An 8,920-nucleotide genomic window follows, 5' to 3' on the forward strand; every position below is an offset into this window, starting at 1 on the left:
ACACACACACACACACACACACACACACACACACACACACACACATACATTCATATATATCCACATATACGAATGAGTAGACAAACGGAAGGTATTGGCATACAACACATTTGCTACATATATTAATTAATAACAGTTTGACAAAGCTCCACACAACTTGAGGTTTCGCAGGCTCATTAAACGAACCTAACACGTCAGGCTTGTAGAGACCGATTGAAACAATTCCAAAATGCCTTCCAGATATTGGGCCGCTATCGGTCGACGCAGCTCTCATTGTGCTATAAGTATGAGAGCAACATCAATTCCAACTTTATTCCTAGGACCACGTGCTAGGAAAGGATGTTGGTAGCTGGCGTATTTGGGAGATGGTGTATTGTTTATTAGCGACATCAGTTCGTTGGTATGTTTGAGGAAAAGTTATTAAACTTATCCAAAAATTGATCAATTCAAAACTATCTGAATTATTTTATGATTTTTTAGTCAGTCCCCTTTCCTGCTTTCAAACTGTGTATATTGTGAAGTGAAAATTTATAGTGGCTCGATGTATTTGGCGTGATAGCTTGTGTGCACTTAATTATAATTGTATTCTAAACAATTATATATTGCTATATATGAATTTTATCTAAAAGGCTATTTTTTATATTGTGGTCATTGATAAAATTCATTAACTTTAATGATTTTAGCGTGTGTTAATCCCCAGCTAGTGATGAAAACTCACTCCATTCGCAAAATACAATATGCTTTTTCCAGCGACAAACTGTCACTGATCTCGAAAAAGGAGAAATACTAATCAGACACAGAGTGTGTCGTTAGCCAGCTAGAAGAGGTGTCTTCCTGAGGCTATAAACGTCAGTAGCACTGTCCTATATAAGACGCCACATTTGGTTGGCAATTATACGTTACAATTCCGTATTGCTACTGTTTATATCTCACTCAGAGATTTAATATAGCTTATTTCTTCCTTTTCGAGAGCAGCGACAGTTTGTCGCTGGAAAAAAATATATAGTATTTTGCGAGTGGAGTGAGTTTGCATCAATATCTGGTGATGTGTATGTCAATACACTGAGGACGGGTAACCACCCAGAAACTCGATTACATGTGTATCATGTAGGCTACAGATGGAAGCGATTACCACCCCTCGCAAATACTAATCGGACACAGAAAGTGTGTGGTTAGCCAGTTGGAAAAGACGTCTTCCGGAGGCTATAAAGGTATGCATTCTAAATGGATATTCCTGATTCTACTAAGATGCAACTACTTTAAATAAAGCCGTAACTCAAAATCATTTATAGCAAAGTTATACAATGATCATAAACTGTATCTAATCCTCAAATACTAAAGTTTCAGGGTTTTGATATGAAACTAAATCTATAGATACTATACTAGATACTAAAAATAACATAAAATCGTTCTATATTAAACAATAGTCCATGCCTGAATCTGATCTCCCTCGTGATCCTATAATACCCCTCAATCAACACGCAATCTGTACCACAAAGCTAAATCCAGAACACGAAATATATCATTCATCTTAATTCATACAAAATGCAAAGTTGGCACCAGAAACTAAGCTGAAACCCAGATTTTCTAGGATAGAGAATTAATGCTAAGAAGGAAGAGATATGACCATAATGCAATCTGGCAAACTGTTAAATCAAATAGTTAATGATATCAAAGTGATATTAGTCAGCCGCCAGCTAACTAACTATATTTTTTAGTACAACTAAATAACTATTATTTCTGAAAATAAACATCTTAAGCTTTATCTTAAACTGAAACCTATTAATAAATCTAAACTGTTTCTAGTGACTTAATTAACCTATTTCAAAAACGAACTATAATTTTTTTATAGCCATAACGCGAAGCACGCAATTAAGTGAACGTTCATCAAACGCTTGATTACTAGTTTTTAAAAATAAACATGGTTGTCATTAACCTGGAATTAAACCCCTTTATAAACTAACATTTTGTTTAATTAACGTCAATGAATTGGCAGAATCGTTAGAATAATTGACTGCTTTGCTGTATGTTCCGGTTTTCTTAATTTGGAATTGTTCCCACTCACTCCATATTTATATTGCTATTCTAAATGGGAAGCTTGTAGATTTATTACAGAGCGCAAGGTTATTAGGTCTGGTATTTAAATAAATAAAACACTCTTTGAAATATGACAAACTCATATTTATTATGAACTGTTTGGAAACTGCTAAATTTACAATCCAAATATTACATATCTTGAATATTTGGAAATTTTCAAAATTGTATATTTAATATTTCGGCAAGTATTCCTTATCTAGATATTTCTAAACTTCACTGGGTATCACAAACTATTGATGATAGATTTCTGTAATAATGGACATTTTCAGGCGAGGATAAGAAGTATTCAGATGCCTATGATTTTATTTTATCATTTTCATTGTATTATCAAGAGAAAAAGCGGTGTTTATGAATCTTCCCGCTGCACCTGAGACTAATGGGAGAGATAGAGACTAATGGGAAAAAGCATTACTAAGCCAGAAGCCTGTTTCGAATGCTTGCAACAGAGAAAGGCAGCTGAGGGACCAAGCGGTAATTTTAAACAGGGAGATGAGTTAACTTTCCTGCCAAAGTCATTGGTGTTATTTAAAGTCAAAAGGCAAAAATGAATAAGTAAATACACGTAACAAACACCGCTAAGAATTTTTTCCAACGTTCTAAACAGCAATCAGTCCAGTCCCACGAACAGGTATTATGTAACGGACCCTGAAATGATAACATGCAAATTATCGATATTGGTGTTTCAACTCAGAGCTATAAGAAATTCCGCAAGACATTCTGCCCTTCACTCCAACATCTCTGGCAATTCACAGACTTATACCGAAGTGAAAAGATATCTGATATCGAGATCAAATTTGGCACAAAACCTGCAACTTCGGGTGTGACAGTAAGTCGAATACCAGTGTTCAACTGGTACTTATTTTATCGACCCCGATAGGATGAAAGGTAAAGTCACCCTCGGCAGAATTCGAACTCAGAACATGAAAACGGATGAAATTCCGCTAAGTATTTTGCCAGGCGTGCTAAAGATTCTGCCGAGCCGACTCGCCATCTCGAAAACATATTCTAATATTACGAGGGTAACTCAGCAACATCTCATATTTCATGAAAAACAATTTATCAGAGAAACCTAGAAAACCTATGCTTAAAGCATTAGATATTGGCCTTAATAATGTAGTCATTTAATAAATGGTTTTGTTCTCTATGGCATATTTGGCATGCATTGTAGTTAATATGGCTACTGACTAAAATTTAAAATTAAAATGACTAGTATTAAGTAAACTAGCATTGTATAATTTGGTTGTGATCAAACATAGGCTTAAAATACGAAATTTTCTGCAAATTACGAGGTGCGTTCAAAATGTATATGACTTCATTTTTTTCATGCCAAATCTAACTGCTCGTGGGCAAAATCTTGTGGAATGTGACGTCACCCTTCTTGTGCATGCTTGATCACGCACGCTACTTTCATTCAATAATAGTAATAATAATCTGTTCTACTATAGGCACAAGTCCTGAAATTTGTGTGTAGGGGGATTTTCCATTACATCGACACCAGTACTCAACAGCTACTTATTTTTATCAAGCCCGAAAGGATGAAAGGCAAAGTCGACTTCGGTGGAATCTGAACATAACGACAGTCGAAACAATTATAAGTATTTCGTCCACGTGTCAACAGTTCTGCCAGCTCTTGCCTTAATAATAATAATAATAATAATAATAATAATAATAATAATAATAATAATAATAATAATAATAATAATAATAATAATAATAATAATGATAATAATGATAATATTAATAATGATAATAATGATAATAATAATAATAATAATAATAATAATAATAATAATAATAATAATAATCATAATAATCATAATAATAATGATGACGATGATGATGATGATGATGATGCTTTCAGTTATTTACGACAAGGACGAAGGATGAGGGGGACAATACAGAGACAGACATAAAGTGTGGGTGTATACATATAATAATGAAATGATGAATAAAATTTGAAAGAATAAAAAGTATCACGGTATACACTGTAAAAGAAGAGACATATGCATAGCATACACGATAAAAGAATAAAATAGTAGGTAGGATGATAGAGATGTAGCACTCTTGATACAGGAACGCCTCTAGGAAACACCGAGGAACGCCACTGTCCAAGTTTTCCCTGAAAATCTAGGAGCCAGTGCCCTCTCCCATTTCTTTCCTTCGATTCACAGGTCTACACTTAGAGAAGTACCATCTACTCTTCATTTAGGTAACATTCATCCACCTTTCAAAGACTCACTCGAGGACAGCACTTCCCTCTCTACTCTCAATTTCTTTTTCAAGTGAAACTTGAAAAAGTCAATGAGAGCTCTACCAAAGAGAAATGTATTTGTCCTCATGCCTTTCAGCCTTGTCCAACAAACAACCCATTTCGCTGCAGCCACCAGGCAAAGGAAAACTGCCTTCCTTCCCCGATTGAAGGAGGGCAGCGGTTTGATCATCACTACAAATTCGGCTGATGGACGGATCTGTCCCACACGTGACAGCAGCAGTTCAACATAACCCACAAGTAAGCAATGCCCGGACACTGAACGATGGCGTGCAGAAAAGCTTCGTCATTCAACGCGCAACTCGGACAAGTCCGTCTGACAGCACATCCATGCCTGTAGAGCTTATCTCGAACCGGTAGCGCTCTCTGGTAGACTGCCAGGTCAAGGATATCTGGAAATTATCCACGATAGTTCCCGACGGGAAAGTCGTCCGGAAAAGACAAGCCAGTTCGTTCTCGTCGGCGCCCTGAGTCACTCACAAGAATGTCGTCTCACTTCTCCACCACTAATCCTCTGTGAATTTCTAAAGAGGTACCTCCACCGGTCTTACTGCCCGACTGTAAGAGGGCTATGGGCGCCTGACAACATTCTAGGAACCAGGCACCCAGTCTTAGTCTTTTCTTGACCCTGCAGATCCATCAAGGAGACGAGCTGCGGAAAGATGAGCCTCACAAATGGGGCCCACACACGCTCACCGTGCAGAAATCGTTTCAGGTGGCATAACGCAAGACCATGCTTGCGCATTAGGAATTACAGCATACCTAATCAATTCCATATAGCCACAACAGAAGTTGCTGGAAAAAATAGTTGGGATTAGCTGAGGAGAGGAACACTAAAAAGAAGAGACCAAGAGCACTACACTGGCAGTGCAAGACCAAGATTTGGCTACGAACTGGTGGATCAACCCTAAGAACGAGCAAGTGTCTCCGCTGTGCCGCATCTACAATAGGGTGGATGAAACCATTGCCCATATCACGAATGAATGCCCTAGAGTTGCCAAAAACCACTACAAATTGTGGCGACAGGATCAGATAGCGAAAGTGCTACACTGGAAACTGTGCGAAAAGTGGAAGCTAGAGAGAAGCAAGACGTGGTATGAGCACAAACCACAGAGAGGGGCGGAGTTTGAGACTAGTAAAATCTTCTGGGATGTCCCAGTCCAAACAGATCAGGTGTTAGGGTGTTAGAGCATAACAAACTGCACCTAGTGGTGATGGACAAGGCGCACAACATATGCTATATAGTTGATGTTCCATGCCCCTTTGACCCACGAATAGTCAAGAAGGAAGTCGAAAAGACAGATAAATACAACCCTTTTAAGTACGAAATAGCCCGGCTATGAAAAATGAAGGTGAAGTTAGTGCCAATTATTGTTGGGTGCTTGGGAAGTGTATCAGAAGGCATCAAGGGGAATATAAAGTATATTAGAATAGAGTGTCCCGTAGGACTGTTACAAAATGTTTGCTTCCTTGGTACGGCCAGAATAGTCAGGAAAGTATTAAATAGCTGAAAAGAACGGATAGCATAATACCGTAGGCAGCAGGTAGCAAGCCCGCTATGCATGCAAGACTCTAGGATTTCCAACAAAACCTGTGATAATGAGAAATAATAATAAGAATAATTTTAACAGCACATTTCGAAGCAGATCCAATTATACATAAGAGCATGTAATGTATTGCGTTAAATATCACTTGGAACAGAAAAGGTGCCGAAGTTTCCATGCAGGATTGAAACTGCAGGTTCTTCAAGTTCTGCATGAAGCATTCGACTTCTTTTTATATTCTTTTATATTTAAAGGTTGTTTAACCCAATATATCTCATACTATCGCTTATAACTGGGTTTACTTTAATGCCCACAGTTAGAAGACATTACTTCAAGTTTTCTCGATGCTTCGTATCATCATGGTGTAAAGAATCATCATTTTTCTCCTCACGTAACTTTAGCTTTAATGTTTTTCTGAGAAAAATCGATCCTGCTAGATTTCACACTTAATTTATTGAATTATCATATAACATTGCTTCTTATACGTATTGTACAAGAGTGATGATTTTGCGATCACTAATCTTGCAAGTGCGAGAAATATTATACGCTTCTGAAGAGGACTAAGATAGAAACATATACAAAGTTGTCACTCGTATTTGCTAAAATCATATTAGTTTCCTAAGGACATAATTATTATAGACAGAAAATCTTTCGCCGCTATGGTGCTTATATTTTCTTTTCTTCACAACATGATTATTAGAGATAAAAATTTTGTCATCGCTATATTTAAATATAATGACACTGACTTGCAAAGTAACGACAATATGTTACGTAGACGTTTGTTTCTATGGTTACACTAAAATTAGCTTTTAAATAGAGTTCCTTGCATTCCTAAGATATCTACATGTGTATAGTTTGGCTTATTACTACTGAATCTAGGCTTCTAATAAATATTGATACTGCAATATTATTTTAGATATGCTGACAGAGTTTTCCCTATTCTTATCAATGTTTATATATTTGTTTTATATTGATATTGTAAGATTTTTTCGTTGTAGTTTTTGTTGTGGGCGTTGTGGGTATCATAGTTATGGCAGCTATCTATCTGCTTACACACACACACACACACTCTCTCTCTCTCTCTCTCTCTCTCTCTCTCTATATATATATATATATATATATATATATATATATATATATATATATATATATTTCTCTCTGTCCCGCCTCCACACACTCATACACGCAGAGGCTATGCCAATTGGCAGACAACATAATTGGTTAACGTGGTAGTGGTGTTGGTGTTACAGAATTATTATATTGATTAGGAAAATTAATAAGATTGATTATTTCACAAACTGTTTCTTTATAGCAAGATAGATAGATAGATAGATAGATAGATAGATAGATAGATAGATAGATAGATAGATAGATAGAGGTGTGTGGGAGTGCTTGTGTGTGTGTATGCGTGCATGCATGAGTGCGTGTGTATCTATGGAAATGCAAGAAGTTATCTCTTACGGTAGTAGACAGTGAGTACCACGCCTCACTTAATTTAAAGACAGAATAGTAAAAGACTATTACACATTCATACACATATATAGCTACATTTCAGCATATATATTTGCATGTGTGCGTGTCTTGTTTGTGTGAGTGCTTGTGTGTGTGAGTGTGCGTGTACGTGTGTGTGCGTGCATGTATGTATGTATGTATGTATGTATATATATGTTTATGTAGACGTTAATCTATATTTGATTGTGAATATCTGTTTGTGCATTTGTAGCCTTTGAAAAGGCACATATTGTCAATTCTTTCCATAAAAAAATATCAGGCTGGGTTCCAATGAAATTACTGAAATACATGAGAGAAACTTCAGTAACTAGAGTAGTGAAGAGTTACATCTTAAAATTAGAATACCTTCCTTATATTCACAGCTTCACCTATACTTTATGCTTACAAATTCCGAGTTAGAAGGACTTTACATATAGTTATTGGAATGCAAGTGGCACAAAATTGGTTTCAAATTTTGGCATAAGGAGGAGGGATTAAGTCGATTACATCAACCCCAGTTTTTTTAATGGCATTTATTTTATCGACCTCGAAAGAACAAAAGATAATGTTGACCACGGCAGAATTAGAACTCAGTAGGTAAAGATAGACGAAATGCCGCTAAGCATTTTGCGTGACGAACTAACTGTTCTGCTTGCTCGCCGCCTTCCCAGTGGTACAAAATTAAAAACTATTCTTCTATCAAATTATATTATTGTAAAAATGATTACTTACAAACGTAATACATTAGTAATGTAGATGTGGACAATGCTTTGAATTGGTGCTTACAACTGTGTTTTCGTAATGGATACCTAAAAAGGCTGAATTTATTTAAATATACCGTATGAGTCAATGTAAAATATTTCAATGATGAAATCTTTCAAAACGCTTCCTTTTGAAGCGAAGCGTAATTTCTATCCGGTACAGTAGTCGTAATGGTGTGCGGCCTCTGATCTAAATGTTTTCTGCAGCCTCACACTTTGTTATGATGTGTACTTTTACAGACGGCAAACACTTTTCCCCTTACCCGCTTTTTTTTTCCATTTTGAAAAGAAATAAAGCAAACTATTCAATCTCAAAATGTATATGAAACATCACTCACTACCGCTTTTTTTTCACCTCCACTCTGTGTTCTTTGAGTTTTCTCCGACACATTTCACTTGTAAAGCAAATCATATTCCTTCCCCCATTTTTTTTTGTTTTTCTTTTTGTTTAGTAGTGTTGCTCGTATTATTAGAGGTATAAATATATAGATATTGATTTTCCCCTACAATACGAATACAGAATATATCCCATATGTCAATGAAGCGCTGTAGTGTAATACACTAAAAAGCGATTATGATAGGAACTTGATTTTAAACCTATGTGTGTGTGGGACAGAGTGTATACATTTAGGGATTCCTTAAAAATAGAAACGTGTTGCATATTTGTATTTAATGCTGTCCCCGTTGTAAGTTTCCCTTTCTGCACCAATTGATAAACTAGACATAAGTTTTAATATAAGACGTACCACTACGATCAT

This window comes from Octopus bimaculoides, chromosome 5 (assembly GCF_001194135.2).
Source record: "Octopus bimaculoides isolate UCB-OBI-ISO-001 chromosome 5, ASM119413v2, whole genome shotgun sequence".
NCBI classification, from domain to species: Eukaryota; Metazoa; Mollusca; class Cephalopoda; order Octopoda; family Octopodidae; genus Octopus; species Octopus bimaculoides.